A 19,124-nucleotide genomic window follows, 5' to 3' on the forward strand; every position below is an offset into this window, starting at 1 on the left:
TTCATGAGACTGTGTTTATCCTAGAGCTCAAAACAGCTCATTTTATACAGCGATGTCAAGTAAAAACAATGAAATGGCTACTATGGGGACTAACATCGTCACACATGAATACAATAAATCTCTTCTTTCCAGTCATATCCAATTTATGCAATTCCAAGACTGTTTAGGGACCCCAGCATGCAGAAATATTCAAATACACCATTTTTAGAAAAGGCAAAATAACACATTCATACTGCATGTAATAAACTGCATGGAATCAGCATGCAGTGGGCGTGTCTGGAAAGAGGAGACTTTTGGGTTTCCATAGAACACATCTATCAGATCTATCAGATATCTTGAGGTGACGACCGTGAATATGAACATGGCAGCTTTTTCCTCACCAAAATGTAGCCTGACTTTGGAGCGTTCTTTAGCATTCTTCCTGACAAGCTATCATGACTACTTTCTGATTTCTTAGGTTTTATAGTTCCATTTAATATCAGTATTTCCACACTAGCTGTCGTAGCTTGAGCACACCTTTTAAAGACATTAAAGTCTGCCGGGACCCCGGGCCACCCAGCCGTTCTCAGAGGGTTAATTAATAATGTAACTTCAGGAAACATTACATATTCATTGTATCTAGGAGGTGCAGCAAATGTGTTTGTGATTGTCATGCTTTTAGATCAGTTGAAGGATGACATGATCCAAAATAAGTTGATACTCTTCTTTCACCAATGTGTGTGAAGCAGCATGTTTTGTCATCCAGCTAAAACAAAGCTTATTACTTCCAAATGCAAGGTGTTCACCAACAACTGTGATCTTTCACAAGATGCACCATGTTGATATTCCAGCACCTGATACAGTAGCATATAACAGACCAGGAGAATGAAATTAGGCTGAGGTCTTAACCCAGTACGGTCTCATTCAGGATTCCTGCATGCAGGGCTTTTCTCCTGCAGGCTCTCACCATTTGTGTCTATAAGTATAGACTGTTGCTACAGTACCTATGTGTGCTTGTTATCTGTTCTGTGGATGTGGATGGCGCCGAGGTCAGGGCGACCTGTCTGTTTAATGAAAGCATGTCCTGTCTGACGTATAGGGTTGCGGCCTGTGTGCCGACCAACACCCAGTCTCCACGGGAGAAAATGGGGTTGCCAGAGGTTAATCAAGTGCAATTTCTTTCTCTCTCTCCTTCCTGACATTTCCTCCTCCACTGTGAGGAGTGTGTTCTGAAACAGCTGTACACTCAGTTGCTCCATATTTGTCCAGAATCCAGTGCTTAACCCTTTAACACCTAAGCCAAAAAAGCCTCAACATTTTCGCCTGGACTTTTTTGCTTATTTTGACTATAAAAAAGGTTAGGAAATGTCCTGTGAGTAAGTGCTTTTGCCCATTTTCCAACAATACCTGGAACTTTAAGTAAGTGAAGTTACCGTAATGAGTCGATATATGCCGTAAAGCGCAGAGTCTCAGCTTTCAGAAACCGTTGAAATTTTTTCGATTGCGCAAACTTTGACATAATTACGGTAATCCAAAGTTTTGCTTGCAAAATGTGTCGGCGACGACACATTCGGTGTTAAAGGGTTAAAAAGCTTTCTACTGTGCTTTATAGTTCACTGTGCATGTACAGTTTAAGCCTGCATTAGTGAAGTCCTATTTGCAGAAGAAGGCACAGGAAAAATAGAAGAAAAAAAAACAGAGGAAGCAGTTTGTCCAATTTTCCTGAACAATTATCACGGATAACTATAATAAAAATATAATGGATTTTGGACTTTTCAAAATGCCACTTACAGTTATTGCTGTATAATAGTGCAATTCAAATTCAATAAGATAGCGTTTTCTTGAGCTTTGAACTGTATCACACAGTCCTCTTCAGCGGGGGGACTCCAATTATCCCAAGGAAAAGAAAATATTAACATTTAAATAATGTAATGTTTACATTTACATATCACATTACACTGATGTAAAAATTAATTGTTGATTTATTTTAAATATTTTAGAAATAGAATTTCAGTGGTATTGACGATGTGGCATGATATGTGACATACCATGAAGTAGTAACGTTAGCATTAGCTAAACGTAGTCGCACGCAACTCCTCAGTTGTTGATTAAAGCAGAATGAGTGCCATTTTGAAATGGATATAAGGTCTAAAAGACAGTCGAGAGGTAAGAGACAACAATTTCAAATGCTGAAGATGAGTCAGAGTTTGTAATTTGAGCCGCCAAGCGTCACAGCAAAGGCTGTTATTGCCACATTATTCTTATCTGTAGTGGACAGTTTGGGAACTCTGCATTTGACTACTTGAGGGATTGCAATGAAATGCGGGACAGATAATCATGGACCCCAGAGCATCTATCCTAATGACTTTCATGATCTTTTCTTAAGTGTTTTTCGTGAAAGGTCTTAACAACTATTGGATAGAATGCTATGAAATCCAATAAGTTCCTGTCAGCTATTTATTAAATGTTAGAATACCAACTCAAGAACAAGGAAAACAATAAAATTGGTTTAGCATCAACATTTTAGCATTGTCATTGCTTTTTCTTTAACCCTAAAACTCCCAGTCACCAAATGGCAGACTATAAGCGCCCATGACCAATTTCTGATAAATGAATATGAAAAAATAATAATCTTCGCGGAGCATTGTTTTTTTTCTCCAAATGGTCTATAGCTTACTGTGCATAGCCAGCTCGCCAGACAACAAAGCGTAAGATGATATCATGAAACATTAAGTACCTGACTCTGCTACTTTCTGATCAAAGACAACATCAGAGATTGAGTTCCCTGTTCCAACAAGAGAAGCACTAAACACCCTGACCATGTTCGACTTACAGCTTCGAGTCAGCTTTCTCTGCTTTGATCATTATTAAAACCAAGTACCCTTCAAGGCTAACCAATAAGCAGCTACACATGTGCATGAGAATGGCAAACTCCATTCAAGCAAATATTCAAACTGTCACAGGCCCATTTATCTCATTAGGAAAAAAAGCTGAACAAAATGCATATGAATGGAACACACGTCATTGCATTAGACATTGTGTTTCATTTTGATCATTTCACATGTGATTTAACACTATTACTGGAAAATATCTGTGTCAAACATATTGACCTACATTTGTCATTTGGAAAGTGTATTACTTGTTCTATGTTGAAGCCTTAAAGTGTTTGATTTGATTTTAAAAGGTGTGCTAATACCCTGCCAAGTCTATCTCCCAGGTGAAGGTAAGAACTACACAATTACAAATTAAAAAGCTTAACAAAGTGGAATGCTTTGAAAAATGGTCAGCAAGTTAAGTTACTTACATATAAGTTGTAGTAAACATGCTAAAAATAAGCAAAATCATGGTGATAATCAGACCAAATGTAATATAATTATCAAGGGCAGAAATAGTTGACAGTATTCCACATGTCAAATCCTTTGTAGGATGAAAAAGAAGAAAAGGAGAATCTGTTTAAAACATAGCATGTAAAATGCTTCCAAAATGAGCTGAGGTGAGCCAATAACGCCACATGTTATCACCCCCCTTCAAAAATAAACCCAGAGACACTTTATCAAGTTTTTTCTGATAATTAGATTCATGGAAATATGTCTGACAAAAGACATGATTGTCATTGGTAATTACCTCCGATTAAAAGATTGTTCGCTCCCTGCTACCATCTTAGTCTTAGGAGTTCTGGGAGAGGCATGAGGTATTCTGAACTCAATACACATCTTTGGCTGAAAATACATACACACTTCCTTGGTGAACAACTGCCTGCACTTTAGGACAAGTAATATTGATCAGACTTTACTCGCTTCCTTTATTTAGCTTGCTGAAAGTAGAGGACGGCAGAGTAGCAAGATGGAACTTCAGCCGCTGCTTATATCAACAGGAGTAAAAATGCTGGTTGCCTGTAATGATGCTGGTGCTGGCTTGGGTGACAGGCCGGTGACAAAGTCCAGGGAGAGTGGAATGGGTACGTTTCTATGCTGAGTTCAGGTAAGGCAGCATGCGGCCAAGAAGACAACCAGAAACGTTGCAGTAGAGAGACTGAGTATGTTCCATCCCAGTATAAATGTGTTTCCACTAAATTTGTTTGCTTACTTTAGATAAAGAAGTCTGGTGCATCTGCTTACAAGCAGACTGCATGTCGATCAGAAAGCCATACGATATGGAGTGCCGCCACTGGCAGCAGAGAGAGGAGTTGCCGTGGTCTTCTCCAGGAGGACCGCTGCTGGGTGATGGTCAGGGATTCACCGGCGTGTAGATCAGAGCCACGGCAGCGAGAAAAGAGAAAGAAAGCGCGGCTGCGTTGTGGTTATGTTGACCCGGTGATGTCATGGGTCGCAGGCGAGAGTAACCAATATCTACTGTACATTGAGCCCAGGGGTTGACTTTAATATGTTTACGTAAATTGCTGCCTTATTATGGTGTCAGTGGTCTGACACAACTACCGTGCAGTCAGGATAACACATGGAAACAGTTGGCACTGTAGTAATCCTGTAATTTTAGTTGCTGACGTTGTTCATTTCTATCCGATTTCAGATCATATTAAGGCATGAATGGGTGCGGTTGTGTAGCTTTTGGTTTAAAAGTTGTTATTGTTGTAATATTCACAGTAGAAGTAAAGATAAACTTGGTTACAGTGATTCCCTGGCTGCAAAAACACGAGCATCGGAGCAGATGTGGAAGACCGCTGCAGCAATAGACAATATGAAAATTAAAGAGATTTTTTATCATACAGCATGTTTACATTTTCTAATAAACCCCCGAAATAAAAGTATGAATCTGAAAACTAGCATAATATGTCACCTTTAAAACAAGTATGCAAACATTGGCAAAAAATACACTAAATTAGTAAAGGACCTGTAAGCAACATGGCAAAAAGTTGATGCTGTTACAAATGGTCTCTCATCTGATAAGTGGTCATTTTAGGACCTCTCAGACACAGCTTGTTAGGCTCATTTCCATGTTTGTGAATGTTGGCTCAGCTTTCATCAGGCTCAGCCTTACTGCATATACAGTATGTCCTTGTTTGTGTTTGTCAGCCTCAAGTGTCCTTTGTCAACCTCACTCATATTTTGCGAGCCTCAGCCTCAGGTATATGACCACATACTGTATATGTCACAGTACCACCTGAGAGACCTCTGAGAATGTTGGTAGAACTACAGATGAATGTATCAGAGAGTACAAAGAGTCTGCCAGTAAGAAACAGTAATCTCTATCTAGTATGAATTTGTTTTTTAAATGTAATTTAACAGCGAGAGATGTTAATTTTACAGATTCTTTAGTCAATCAGGATGACAAATTTGTCAGCCTTTGCTCTTCTTCCAAAGAAGATCATCCTACTGATTGTCTGATGACCTCCAGGTTCACCTTGTGCATATTAACCCCACTCCCTCATGCCAAATTCTACATAGCTTCGTTTTGTTGTGGTGTCTGGTTAAATGTCAAGGAGGAGTGATGAAATGCATCAAGTGCATCATGTGTACAACATGTACAATATAATAAGGTTGCAAAGTAAAATAAAACATTTGTCTTGGTGGGAGAATGTTTTCATGTGTTGACTCAATGTGTTCTAGCAGATATGAACCTCTGGGATAGAGTAGTAGCTCCAGCCTAAAGCAGTTAAAAGCAAGCTGCTTTACATAAATGTCATTGACAACCATTTTAGGGAGGGGGACTCACACAGAGGTGTTCTTTTTATACTTTTTCTTTATTCAAACTGTTACGCTGAATCAAAGAAAAATGTCACCGTTTACGCTTTTGTTAGTGGCTAAACAGGAATACTGAGTTGAATATGGGTTCAAACATATATGTAGCATTATATTGGATAATTGCATCATTCAGTCATCAGGCCATCATCTGTATTGTTCCTTCTTTGCTTTAAGAATTGTAGCACCATTTTGTTGTTAAATCAAACCAACCAAAAGAAGATTAAAAAAAAAGATTCAAGTTTCAAAGGCTTTGCACAAAAGCTACAGCGCAGTTGTTGGCAATGACAATCTTAAGTCCCAAGCTCTTCCAACAGTGCAACAAACAGTATTCTTCAGGCATAAAAAAATAATAAAGAATTGTAATAGTGCAATAAACGAGTGCAAGAAACATATTGGTGCAAGTTAAATGCAGGAATAAGTCAAATATGTATGTATAGAACAGAATGTAAAATTAAATAATGTACAGTGGAATAAATACTGAATATTGTAATAATAACTATAAGTGTGTGGAATAACAGGTGTGTTTACTATAAACTAGGGCTGTCAAGCGATTCGAAAAATGAATCTAATTAATTACATGCTTTGTGATTGTGGACTACTCCTGTCCACGGTCGAGGAAATGATGGACGGAGAAGAGGGATAGTGCACCAAACCGCTGGCCGCAAGCTAACTCCCCCCCTCTCCGCCGAGCAAGAGAGGAAATCAGCGATGACCACCCGGTTACCGGGCCTGCAACGGCAGATACCAATGGGTGATCCGGGCGTTGGCATCCTTCATGCGGTGGAGCCACTGGAGCGGGGCATGGTCCGACCAGAGAGTGAGAGAGCTCCAAACAACCCGAACGGAAGAGTTACAAACTGGTACAAGCCGTACTGAGTGGAGAAGGCCGTTTTTTCCCTGGACTCTGGAGACAGGGGAATCTGCCATTAACCCATGGTTAAATCCAGTGTCATATAAAAACGAGCCGCGCCCATCCGGTCCAGGAGTTCGTCGACCCGGGGCATTGGGTACGCGTCAAATTTGGACACCTCATTAACCCTGCAATAGCACACAGAATCGAGTTGACCCGTTGGACTGGCGGACCAGCACAACGGGGCAACACCAGTCACTGCTGGACTCTTCTATTACATGGCCTGAAGCTCCGCCTGAACAATTTTCCTTTTGTGTTCAGGCAGCCGATAGGGCCGTGAACGAACCGTCACACCCGGAGGCGTCTCTATGTTGTGGTGTGTGAGAGTGGTGCGCACGGGCAGGGGGGAGAACACATCTGCAAAAAGCTTTTGCAACAAGGCAACGTCTGCTCTCTGACCCGGTGAAAGCTGGCTGTTACAAAAGACCGGGACTGATTTGACCGTTTTTATTACCCCCGGCCCCAGCTTATCTTTCTCCATCACCGTAGTAGCCAGAGAGACAGAGGCCCCCTCTCTCCCCTCTTTTAAGAGATTGAGGTGGTAAATGTGTGTTGAACACCCCCCCCCTATCCGATCGCACCATCTCGTAGTCAACGTCCCCCATCCGCCGGGTAACCACAAAGGGCCCTTGCCACTTGACGAGTAATTTGGAGCTAGAGGTTGGGAATAATACAAGTACTTTATCTCCTGTTGCACGAAACTTCGACAGCACCCCCCCTCTTACTTTTCACTGTAGTCCTGTTGATGGTGATGGGGGCGTGTCCCCCTCTCTGTTGCTTCCTGTAATCCACAATCAGCTTCTTAGTTTAGCTGTCGTTGAGATAGAGGTTATTGTCCTGCCATCAAGATGTCAGGTCTCTGACGTCTCGTCGAAGTCGATGATGGTGGTGTCGTCAGTAAACTTGATGATAGTGTTGGAGCTCTGTGTGGCGACACAGTCGTGTGTAAACAGGGAGTAGAGGAGAAGGCTGAGCACACAGCCCTGAGGGGCTCCTGTGTTGAGGGTCAGGGTGGATATGATGTTGCCCACACACACTGCCTGAGGTCTGCTTGTCAGGAAGTTCAGGATCCCGTCACAGAGAGCGCTGGTGAGCCCGAGGTCCCTGGGCTTAAAGGGCCTACGAAATGATCAACATGAATTTCTACACTGATGATAGTAAATGCTATTTGTGGTGTAAAATGATGTATTATTTATGACACAAAATCATGATTTAGTATGTCGACCACCGATGTTTACATTGCCGCTACCGGAAACACCTGACGCCGTGTTCTGACGTCACAAGTAGAATACAGTCCACCAGTTGAATACAAAGACAGCATGGCAGAAGCAGCAGACGTGGCGATGTCCGACTCTGGCTCAGATATTTCGACAGAATCCAGTGACGGTGAGTCGTCAATAGACTCGTTGCACCTTCAAGAAGAGGAGATTATTGAAGAGGATGCCGGTGTTGTGGATTTAGAGCATGCGGGCGAGTTTAACGTGGTGGAAACAGAGCAGCTCGAGACACAGTATTCAAGATGGAGACACAGACGGGAGCGAACATGCGGATGATGGTGATGGTGATCCTGGATTTGGCGGAGATCCTCCGCGGCAACTTCCTCCCCAGTGTGGATGTCCAATAGATGGTCGCTGATCATACAGGTATCCTCAGTTCTGTCAAATCAAATAAAATGTATTTGTATAGCCCAATATCACAAATTATACATTTGTCTCAGTGTGCTTTACAGACTGTACAGGTTACGACACCCTCTGTCCTTAGACCCTCGCATCGCACAAGGAAAAACTTCCTAAAACAAACAACTGAGGAGGGATCCTTCTCCCAGGACGGACAGACGTGCAATAGATGTCATATGTACAGGATAAACAACAGTGTCAGTGGCTTCATTCACCAATGTTTCAATACCTATGTAATAATAGGGTGATAGTTAAAAGTTAAATAGACTCACGCTTTTACTCAAACTACAGACTAAAATGAGGAAGCCTGTTATAAACATTGACTCTATACTGAATTAAGCTAATGAAGTGTAATTAGCTAAAGTTATTAATACTACAAACAATAACACACAGGTATTGGCTAGGACCTGGTGTAAACTCGTTACATACAGTATGCCTAGACCGATTATGGCTTTATGCTTGAAACAACAGTAGCATGGCTTCCCTTAGCTCTCCCTTCGCTCTCTCCCTTTTGGCGAATGCATTTCGTCGTCTCTTTGGTGGAGGACTCTGCACCGGCGGACGTGTTTGAGTCTGCGTGCTGGCTTGTGCTGGCTGGGGTCTCGACAGTATTGTAGGCACAGCATCTGCGTTCAGTTTTAAATTCTTTTTGAATCTCATTTCCTAGGTTTGTTCGAAACACAATCTCTCAAAGTGCTGCCCACAAATCATCGGTTTCATCGACGCACTTGTCTTGTCCATAAAGGTGACATTTTATCATCTTTTGGCCACAGAAAGCTACATTTGGAGACGGCCCCACATCCCCATACAACACATCGCTTCACAATTATCCTTGTTGATCAATTGTTGTCCATTCTTTCTCGTAAAAATTGACAGGAGTCTTTGCTGGACGCTTCAACGCAGACATACACTGGCGGCGGCTGTATTCTACTTGTGACGTCATCACCCGAACATTGCCGAAGTGGATGCTCTCAGCGCAGCGACCGATTGTTGTTAGCGGAAGTCATTTTTATGCTGTTATGATCGGGATTTATTACGAATACATCAATATTAAAAATATATATATGGCACATTTCACAATAGATATGCAACCTCTATCATATACCAAGCCCAATAAAATTGACAAAATATCATTTCGTAGGCCCTTTAATGACAAGTTTGGAGAGCACAATGGTGTTGAATGCTGAACTGTAGTCAATGAACTGCATTCTCACATATGTGTTCCTCTGATCCAGGTGGGAGAGGGCAGTGTGGAGGGTGAGGGCGATGGCGTCGACGGTGGACCTCTTTATTCTGTAAGCAAACAGCAGACTGCCCAGTGAGTCAGGGAGGGAGGAGGTTATGACTCACCGCTCAAAGCACTTTATAATGATGGAGGTGAGTGCAGCTGGGCGGTATTCAGTCAGGGAGATGTTTTTTGTCTTTTTGGGAACAGGAACGATGGTGGACTGTTTAAAACATGTGGGGACTACAGACTGGAGCAGAACACATCTAACCAGCTGAACTGCACATCATATATTATCAATTAATCAATAATCTTACTTTGTTAAAAAACCATTGGCTGATTTGATAGAAGATAGAGCTATAATGTATCAATTGGATTCCACACTTTCTGATAATAATTCAATTTTACTTTTAACATTCTCTATCTATGTATCCATCTATTAATCCATCCAATGGCATTTTAACTATTCTAAATTGGTTTGTAATTGTAGTAGTACATTTGATATGAAATGTATTGAAAAAGGTACAAAAACAGAGCGCCACCATTATAGTGCCCAATTCCCCCAGTGTTTGGTTTAGACAGCAGTAGATGAAGACACATGCAGAACATCAGTATTCACTGACATGTTCATCACTGTCAGGCAAGCAGGGTTTCTGTGTCCACACTGGCAGCTCTGCAACTGAGAAGAGGAGCTGCACTAAAGAGGTTTAACACAGTTCAACAGGGAGGCACACAGTACACACATACACACACACACCACAGCAAATGTTTGGACACAGGCTCAGCTGCTAGTAGTAATCATACTAATATGGATTTAAAAAAACATGATTTCCATTAACACTAAGCCAGCATATTTCACCCCAAAATTGATTATGCATTCTGTGATCTTTTTTTGTTTGTATTTTTTTATAAATTGTGGCAATGTTTAAGAGTTGTTAGGCAATGGGAAACAGTTTCAGAACTGGATCTATAAACATAGACAGGCAGCAAGAGAGCAGTGTCACTTTTCCATAAGCGCCGTCTGGCGATCAAACAGCCAACTACTGTGTGTGTGTGTGTGTGTGTGTGTGTGTGTGTGTGTGTGTGTGTGTGTGTGTGTGTGTGTGTGCTCAGCTGGGAGGTTGTGTCCTGCTGAGTAGACAGCCGATTCTTCTCTTGTCGTATTACAAAGAGCGAACAGGTTGTCCTGGTGCAGCGGACGCCATCGCAAGTACCAAGCGAATACTACGTTGCATTCACAGTGCTAAGTGGAAGTGGGAATTGTCAATCCCTAAAGTGTTGATGTTAAACTGCACAATATGTTATAGTGTATCACTCTTATACTGCTATTGGTACCAAGTATGGTCTAAGACAGCTTGCTAAACAGACCCGTTTTGTTACTGCCAATACATGGAATCGGAGTTTCGGGCTTCCGGTGGAATCGCAATGCATGCTGGTGTGGCGAGCCTAGAAAAGTGAGCACCAACTCTACAAGGGCCGCCATATTGGATTTCTTCTCTACGTGTTTACATTGTATTTAGCTTAACTTTAGCTTAGTTTTAGCTTAGCTCAAGCGTGTTTTTACTTTTGGGGTTTGATTTGTAAACAAACCTACTACTCTACAATGAGTTCTGAACTCCTTACTTATGATGAGGTTCAGATGTGGAAAGTCAAAGCTTTGAAATAATTTTGCCGCAAGCGGAATTTAAAGGTTTCAGGAACAAAACTCGAGCTTATTGCCAGGGTGTTTACTGCATCAGAGATGGGCATTAACGAAAGAATTTCAATCACAGAAAAAGAAAAGACTAAGCTTTTGGTTATGCCGAGTGGCGTTTCAGTGCCTGATCCCTTGACATTGCAGGATGGCCGGGTCAATGAAAACAACAGCATGACTTCTTGGGCGCCGATGTACCTCAGCGATATAACATTATTTTTAATGTCTGACCACCCAGGGAACCATGTCGAGTTTCATAAACAAACTTTGAATGAATACAAAGAAGGCAAAGCATTTAGACTGTTTGACTCTGGCTGGTTGAAACATATCTTTCAATCCTCTCGCAGATTTTGAGTATTGCTTTTTGAAAGCAAAATGTACTCATTCAATGAAAATTTCCCATACGCCACATTCGTCATGGATCTGCGCAGTCAAGAAAACTGCCGATATCGTAAGTGCTTATTGCAGTTGTGTTGCAGGGTAAGCTATTATAAATATATACCTAACTTGTGTTTGTTAATTATTATAAAACTCAATATATAGAAAGTACATTTGTGAATATATAAATCAAGTAGATAGACTACATTCCCCAGGACGAGTTCAGGATCAGGGAATTAATTTGTTGGTTTTCCTTGCATGAAATGCTTACAGCAAAGTTTTCTTGGGCTCCCAAGACTTCCCATTGTAATCCTGTCTCTTTAAAGCTTTGGTCCATGCTAGCCTTCTATCATTGTTCTTTAGTGCTGTTGGAAATGGAAATAGTTCGAACGGGGGCTTGCAGTCCCAATTTTTGCAATTGTGAAGCTCACAATGAGATTCTGCCCATTTATTTAGCTTTCTCCCACTGTTTGAACATCCTTTCACCACACAAATCCCATAACTAGAAGTGCGATGATTACACACTAAAAACTAGCCAAATACAATGTAAACATGCAGAGAAGAAATCCAATATGGCGGCCCTTGTAGAGTTGATGCTCACTTTTCTAGGCACGCCACACCAGCATGCATTGCGATTCCACCCGGAAGCCCGAAACTCCGATTCCATGTATCACAGGAATATGGTGTTTAGAAAGTGTTGAGTCATACTTCTCGAGGTGCCTACATTTCATAAATGGCAACATGATAGAGGAAGGTCCTCAGCCTTATTTGTTTTTCTGTGATTCACATTTCAATGCCTCCACTCAGCTGAAGCCACGCCCCCCACGCCAGATCAGGGCCAAAAGTCTAAAAGTGAAAAAATACGATCTGAAGGTGCAAAAAACATGTGAAACTGAAAAAATGATATTTTAAACTGTATAAAATAATGAATCTGAATCTGAAAACATAAACTCTGCAAACAAAAAAACAAGAATTGAAGTATAAAAATATATATGAAAGTGAAAAATGAAAATATATAATTTATTCCATGGAATTACAAAACTGAATCAAAATAATATTCAACCTGAAAAAACTTTTCACACACTTTCTTTTTCAAAGTTTCACTTATTTTCAATCAACAAATGTTGGCATTGATTTAATGCCATAAAATGACACCAACCTTCATTCAACTGTGTAATAACCTGAGTATTGTAAAATATTATAACTGGGTGACATGTTATTGTTTAACTGTAATGTTATCAGTCTCATTGTGTTAAGATATAGGCTAGTAATTCAGCCAAGATACAAAGCTACTGTTTATTACAGTCTTTCAGGCACAATTTGAACTATTAGCCCAAGCAGGTAAGTGGTCCACTGAAGAGAGACCTCTCCAAATAGCAATGTGCCTTACTGGTGATGCTTTGTCAAGCCTTCTGCTACTAAGCCCTTAGGGCAGGGGTGGGCAATTAATTTTTACAAGGGGCCTTATGAGAAACCCAAGCTGTGCTGGAGGGCCGAATCAACAATAAATTGAACTTAATTCTGCTCAATATTAATTTTCTCCCATTGTAAAAAGTAGTACATTATATATTTTGATTAGCTGCGACTGGTAATCAAAAGAATAAGGATATGCTCTTCCAATAAATATATGAAATTGTGGAGTGGGTCAAATAGGAAAATACTCCTAGAGAATAAACAGTAAAAACAATCATTACATCAGTATTTTATTTTTAACATGTAAATATTCACAAGCCAATACTGAAAAGGTGTTTTACAGTATGTAAAGATAAGCAATTAATCAACTTTATACAAAAAGCAATAAGTGCTTTGGATTTTTGACAGGTGATCATCAGTGATAGAGGACCTGTATCTGGATGTGTTGAACTTCATCACTGAGAATGTCTGTTCACATACAGTTAGGTCCATAAATATTTGGACATCGACACAATGTTCATAATTTTGGCTCTGTACACCACTACAATGGACTTGAAATTAACCAACCAATATGTGCTTTAAGTGCATACTTTCAGCTTTAATTTGAGGGTATTTACATCCAAATCAGATGAATGGTGGAGGAATTAGAATACATTTCATATGTGGTATCCTCTTTTTAAGGGACCAAAAGTAATTGGACAATTGGCTTTTCATTTGTTCCATGGCCAGGTGTGTGTTGTTTCCTCGTTAGTTCATTTACAAGGAGCAGATACAAGGTCTTGAGTTCATTTCAAGTGTGGTATTTGCTTTCGGAATTTGTTGAGGTCAACTCTCAATATGAAGTCTAAAGAGCTGTCACTATCAGTGAAGCAAGCCATCATTAGGCTGAAACATCAAAACAAACCCATCAGAGAAATAACTGTGTTCCCGACTGCGCATAAACTGCTCAGCAATCCGTTTGCAGTTGACGTGGAAACAGCACATGTGAACATCCAAATGGAGCTGATTGACCTCCAGTGTAACGCCACACTCAAGGCAAAGCATGACTCTGTGGGCGCTACAGTTTCCAAGCTTCACCCCCGAAACGATGCCTTAATTTTGGCCCACTCTGTGATTGAGTTTGACACCCCTGGACTGCTTCCTTTGTGCAGTTTCTCCTCAGCTGTTTCGCGAAGGGCAGGCTCCGCTCCCCCCCCTCTCCCCCCCCACACACACACACACACACACACACACACTTGCGCACACAGTTACAGTTAGAGACAGAGTGGAGGAAAGGAGAGGGGAGAACTAAAACAAAATCCGGTGCTAAATGTTTTACTTTAAAATGACACAGTATAATTATTTATTAGTTGTTAATCATGTTAAAACATGTCAGCTCAAAATTGTCTGCGAGTCATATCGCGTCATCGAAAGAGCCATAGGTTCCCGACCCCTGATGTAAACCATTGGTGAGCTTCAAAAACAGGAAGACCAGATTAGAGTTTGCTAAAACACATCTAAAAAAGCCTGTTAAGTTCTGGATCAACATCCTATGGACAGATGAGACAAAAATCAACTTCTACCACAATGATGGGAAGAGAAGAGTATGGAGAAGGGAAGCACGGTGGTGGTCGTGTTATGGCGTGGGCATGTACGGCTGCCAATGGAACTGGTTCTCTTGTATTTATTGATGATGTGACTGCTGACAAAAGCAGCAGGATGAACTCTGAAGTGTTTCGGGCAATATTATCTGCTCATATTCAGCCAAATGCTTCAGAACTCATTGGACGGCGCTTCACAGTGCAGATGGACAATGACCCAAAGCACACTGCGAAAGCAACAAAAGAGTTTTTTTAAGGCAAATAAGTGGAATGTTCTGCAATGGCCAAGTCAGTCACCTGACCTGAATCCAATTGAGCATGCATGTCACTTGCTGAAGACAAAACTGAAGGGAAACTGCCCAAAGAACAAGCAGGAAGTGAAGACAGCTGCAGTAGAGGCCCGGCAGAGCATCACCAGGGACCAAACCCAGCGTCTGGTGATGTCTATGGGTTCCAGACTTCAGGCTGTCATTGACTGCAAAGGATTTGCAACCAAATATTAAAAGTGACAATTTGATTTAAGATTATGTTACTTTGTCCAATTACTTTTGGTCCCTTAAAAAGGGGATACCACGTATAAAATGTGTTGTAGTTCCTCCACCATTCATCTGATTTGGATGTAAATACGTTCATTCATTAGTGCAGTCACATCTACAGCAAAACCAAGGTCTGCCATCCAGTCTGCATCTGAAAGCTGTGGGACGTCTTTTCCTTTCTTCACACAGAAGTCTTGAATCTCAGCTCCCATACTGAGGCTGAGCCACCTCATTTTTCTCCAAAAGTACAACAAACTCAATGCTCTTGCCCTGATGAAGTTAACTATTTTAGTTACAACATCAACAACATGGTACATTTTTAGAACTGACTTCACTGACAACACTGACAACACTTCTGATGTAATGCAAAAATACCCATTTCTGTTCAGGGTTAATTTATGTCACTTTATACTGCATTCTAATAAGGGAAAGGAAAGGAGAGACCCTGCCCGGAGGAAGCCCGGGGCCCCCGTCTGGAGCCAGGCCCAGAGGGAGGGCCCGACAGCGAGCGCCTGGTGGCCGGGTTTGCCACGGAGCCCGGTCGGGCAGAGCCCGAAGAAGCTACGTGGTGCCTCCCATCCATCCATCCTGTGGGCCCACCACTCATGGGAAAAACCGCTGGGGTCGGGTGCGCTGTCACATGGGTGGCAGTGATGGTCAGGGACCTCGGCGGACCAGACCCGGGCAGCAGAGGCTGGCTCTGGGGACGTGGAACGTCACCTCTCTGTGGGGGAAGGAGCCGGAACTAGTGCGGGAGGTGGATCGCTACCAGTTGGATCTGGTGGGGCTTACCTCCACGCACAGTCTTGGCTCTGGAACCGTACTCCTGGATAGGGGTTAGACTCTATTCTTCTCCGGAGTTGCCCAAGGTGTGAGGCGTCGGGCCGGGGTGGGGATACTCACTAGCCCCCGGCTGAGCGCCGCTACGTTGGAGTTTATCCCGGTGGACGAGAGGGTCGCCTCCCTACGCCTTCGGGTTATGGGGGGGAAAACTCTGACTGTTGTTTGTGCCTATGCCCCAAACCGCAGTTCTGAGTATTCGGCCTTCTTGGAGACCCTGAATGGAGCCCTGCAGGGGGCTCTAGTAGGGGACTCCGTAGTCTTGCTGCGAGACTTCAACGCACACGTGGGAAACGATGGAGACACCTGGAGAGGCGTGATTGGGAGGAAGGGCCTCCCTGATCTAAACCCGAACGGTCGTTTGTTGTTGGACTTCTGTGCTAGCCATGGAATGGCCATAACAAACACCATGTTCGAACATAAGGATGCTCATAAGTGCACGTGGTACCAGAGCACCCTAGGCCAAAGGTCAATGATCGATTTCGTAATCGTATCATCTGACCTGAGGCCGCATGTTTTGGACACTCGGGTGAAGAGAGGGGCGGAGCTGTCGACTGATCACCATCTGGTGGTGAGTTGGATCAAGGGGTGGGAGAAGACTCTGGACAGACCTGGTAAACCCAAACGGGTAGTGCGGGTGAACTGGGAACGTCTGGAGGAAGCCCCTGTCCTGGGGATCTTTAACTCACACCTCCGGCGGAGCTTTTCAGCCATCCCTGTGCAGGTTGGGGGCATTGAACCTGAGTGGGCGATGTTCAAAACCTCTATTGCTGAAGCTGCGGTGATGAGCTGTGGTCTCAAGGTCTTAGGTGCCTCAAGGGGCGGTAACCCTCGAACACCGTGGTGGACCCCGGTGGTCAGGGAAGCCGTCCGACTGAAGAAGGAGTCCTTCCGGGTTATGTTATCCGGGAGGACTCCGGAAACAGTTGCAGGGTATCGAAGGACTAGAAGGGCGGCAGCTTCTGCCGTGTCAGAGGCAAAGCAGCGGGTGTGGGAGAAGTTCGGAGAAGCTATGGAGAAGGACTTTCGGTCGGCACCAAGGTACTTCTGGAATACCATCCGGCACCTCAGGAGGGGGAAGCGAGGAACCATCCAAGCTGTGTACAGCAAGGGTGGGACCCTGCTGACTTCAACTGAGAAGGTTATCGGCCGCTGGAAGGAGCACTTTGAGGAACTCCTGAATCCGACTAACACGCCCTCTATTGTTGAGGCAGAGCTGGAAGCTGATGGGGGATCATCGTCAATTTCCCTGATGGAAGTCACTGAGGTAGTCAAACAACTCCACAGTGGCAAAGCCGCAGGGGTTGATGAGATCCGTTCAGAAATGCTGAAGGCTTTGGGTGTTGAGGGGCTGTCTTGGTTGACACGCCTCGTCAACATTGCATGGAAGTCTGGGACAGTGCCTAGGGGTTGGCAGACCGGGGTGGTGGTTCTCCTATTTAAAAAGGGGGACCAGAGAGTGTGTGCCAACTACAGGGGTATCACACTTCTCAGCCTCCCTGGTAAAGTCTACTCCAAGGTACTGGAAAGGAGGGTTCGGCCGGTAGTCGAACCTCTGATTGAAGAGGAACAATGCGGATTCCGTCCTGGTCGTGGAACAACGGACCAACTCTTCACTCTCGCAAGGATCCTGGAGGGGGCCTGGGAGTACGCCCATCCGGTCTACATGTGTTTTGTGGATCTGGAGAAGGCGTATGACCGGGTCCCCCGGGTGATACTGTGGGAGGTGCTGCGGGAGTATGGGGTGAGGGGGTCACTTTTGAGGGCCATCCAATCCCTGTACGCCCAAAGCGAGAGTTGTGTCCGGATACTCGGCAGTAAGTCGGACTCGTTTCCCGTGAATGTTGGACTCCGCCAGGGCTGCGCTTTATCACCAATCCTGTTTGTGATTTTCATGGATAGGATATCGAGGCGTAGTCGTGGAGGAGAGGGGTTGCAGTTCGGTGACCTGAGGATCTCATCGCTGCTCTTTGCAGATGATGTGGTCCTTATGGCATCATCGGTCTGTGACCTTCAACAGTCATTGGATCGGTTCGCAGCCGAGTGTGAAGCGGTTGGGATGAGGATCAGCACCTCCAAATCTGAGGCCATGGCTCTCAGCAGGAAACCGGTGGATTGTCTACTCCGGGTAGGGAATGAGCCATTACCCCAAGTGAAGGAGTTCAAGTACCTCGGGGTCTTGTTCGCGAGTGAGGGGACAATGGAGCGAGAGATTGGCCGGAGAATCGGAGCAGCGGGGGCGGTATTACAGTCACTTTACCGCACCGTTGTGACGAAAAGAGAGCTGAGCCAGAAGGCAAAGCTCTCAATCTACCGGTCGATCTTCGTTCCTACCCTCACCTATGGTCATGAAGGCTGGGTCATGACCGAAAGAACGAGATCACGGGTACAAGCGGCCAAAATGGGTTTTCTCAGACGGGTGGCTGGCGTCTCCCTTAGAGATAGGGTGAGAAGCTCAGCTATCCGTGAGAGACTCGGAGTAGAGCCGCTGCTCCTTTACGTTGAAAGGAGCCAGTTGAGGTGGTTCGGGCATCTAGTAAGGATGCCACCTGGGCGCCTCCCTAGGGAGGTGTTCCAGGCACGTCCAGCTGGGAGGAGACCCCGGGGAAGACCCAGGACTCGGTGGAGAGATTATATCTCCTCACTGGCCTGGGAACGCCTCAGGATCCCCCAGTCGGAGCTGGAGGATGTGGCCCGGAGAAGGGAAGATTGGGGTTCCTTACTGGAACTGCTGCCCCCGCGACCCGATCCCGGATAAGCGGTAGACGATGGATGGATGGATGGTTAATTTATGTCACTTTATACTGCATTCTCTTCAAAAGTCCAACATTTTTCCCCATCAGATTTAGACAACCATCTGTTGTCACGCCTGCCAGCTTGGCCCATATCAGTCCCAACTTGTCCACACATGCATTTACCTCTGTGAACAAATCACTCCCTGTTGTTGTCCCTTTCATTGACTGCATTGGCTGCATGGCTTCTCAAATGCCTCCTTTTCCTCCGGGCATATGAATGCTGCACAATCCACCAAACATTCCTTGATAAACTCTCGGTCAGAAAACGGTTTACTTTTTTTAGCGATAATTTTTTAAGAAAACATCAATAATTAAAATATATATGGCAAATTTCACAATAGAAATGAAACCTCTATCATATACCAAGCCCAATAACACTGACAAAATAAAATGTTGTAGA

At 43.7% G+C, this 19,124-nt stretch overlaps 1 protein-coding gene across 4 annotated transcripts in view; it reads left to right on the plus strand.

Moving 5' to 3' along the window:
- fhit (fragile histidine triad diadenosine triphosphatase) overlaps positions 1–19,124 on the plus strand; it is a 308,346-nt gene that overhangs the window by 280,162 nt on the left and 9,060 nt on the right. Inside the window, exon 8 of one of the 4 annotated variants that reach the window (XR_003832321.1) lies at positions 9,500–9,641. The exons of the other annotated variants lie outside the window; for them this stretch is intronic. The gene's annotated coding sequence lies outside the window, so the exon portion shown is untranslated. The remainder of the gene's footprint in view (positions 1–9,499; positions 9,642–19,124) is intronic. 4 annotated transcript variants of the gene reach the window in all.

Source organism: Cottoperca gobio, chromosome 5 (assembly GCF_900634415.1).
Source record: "Cottoperca gobio chromosome 5, fCotGob3.1, whole genome shotgun sequence".
In the NCBI taxonomy this organism is placed as follows: Eukaryota; Metazoa; Chordata; class Actinopteri; order Perciformes; family Bovichtidae; genus Cottoperca; species Cottoperca gobio.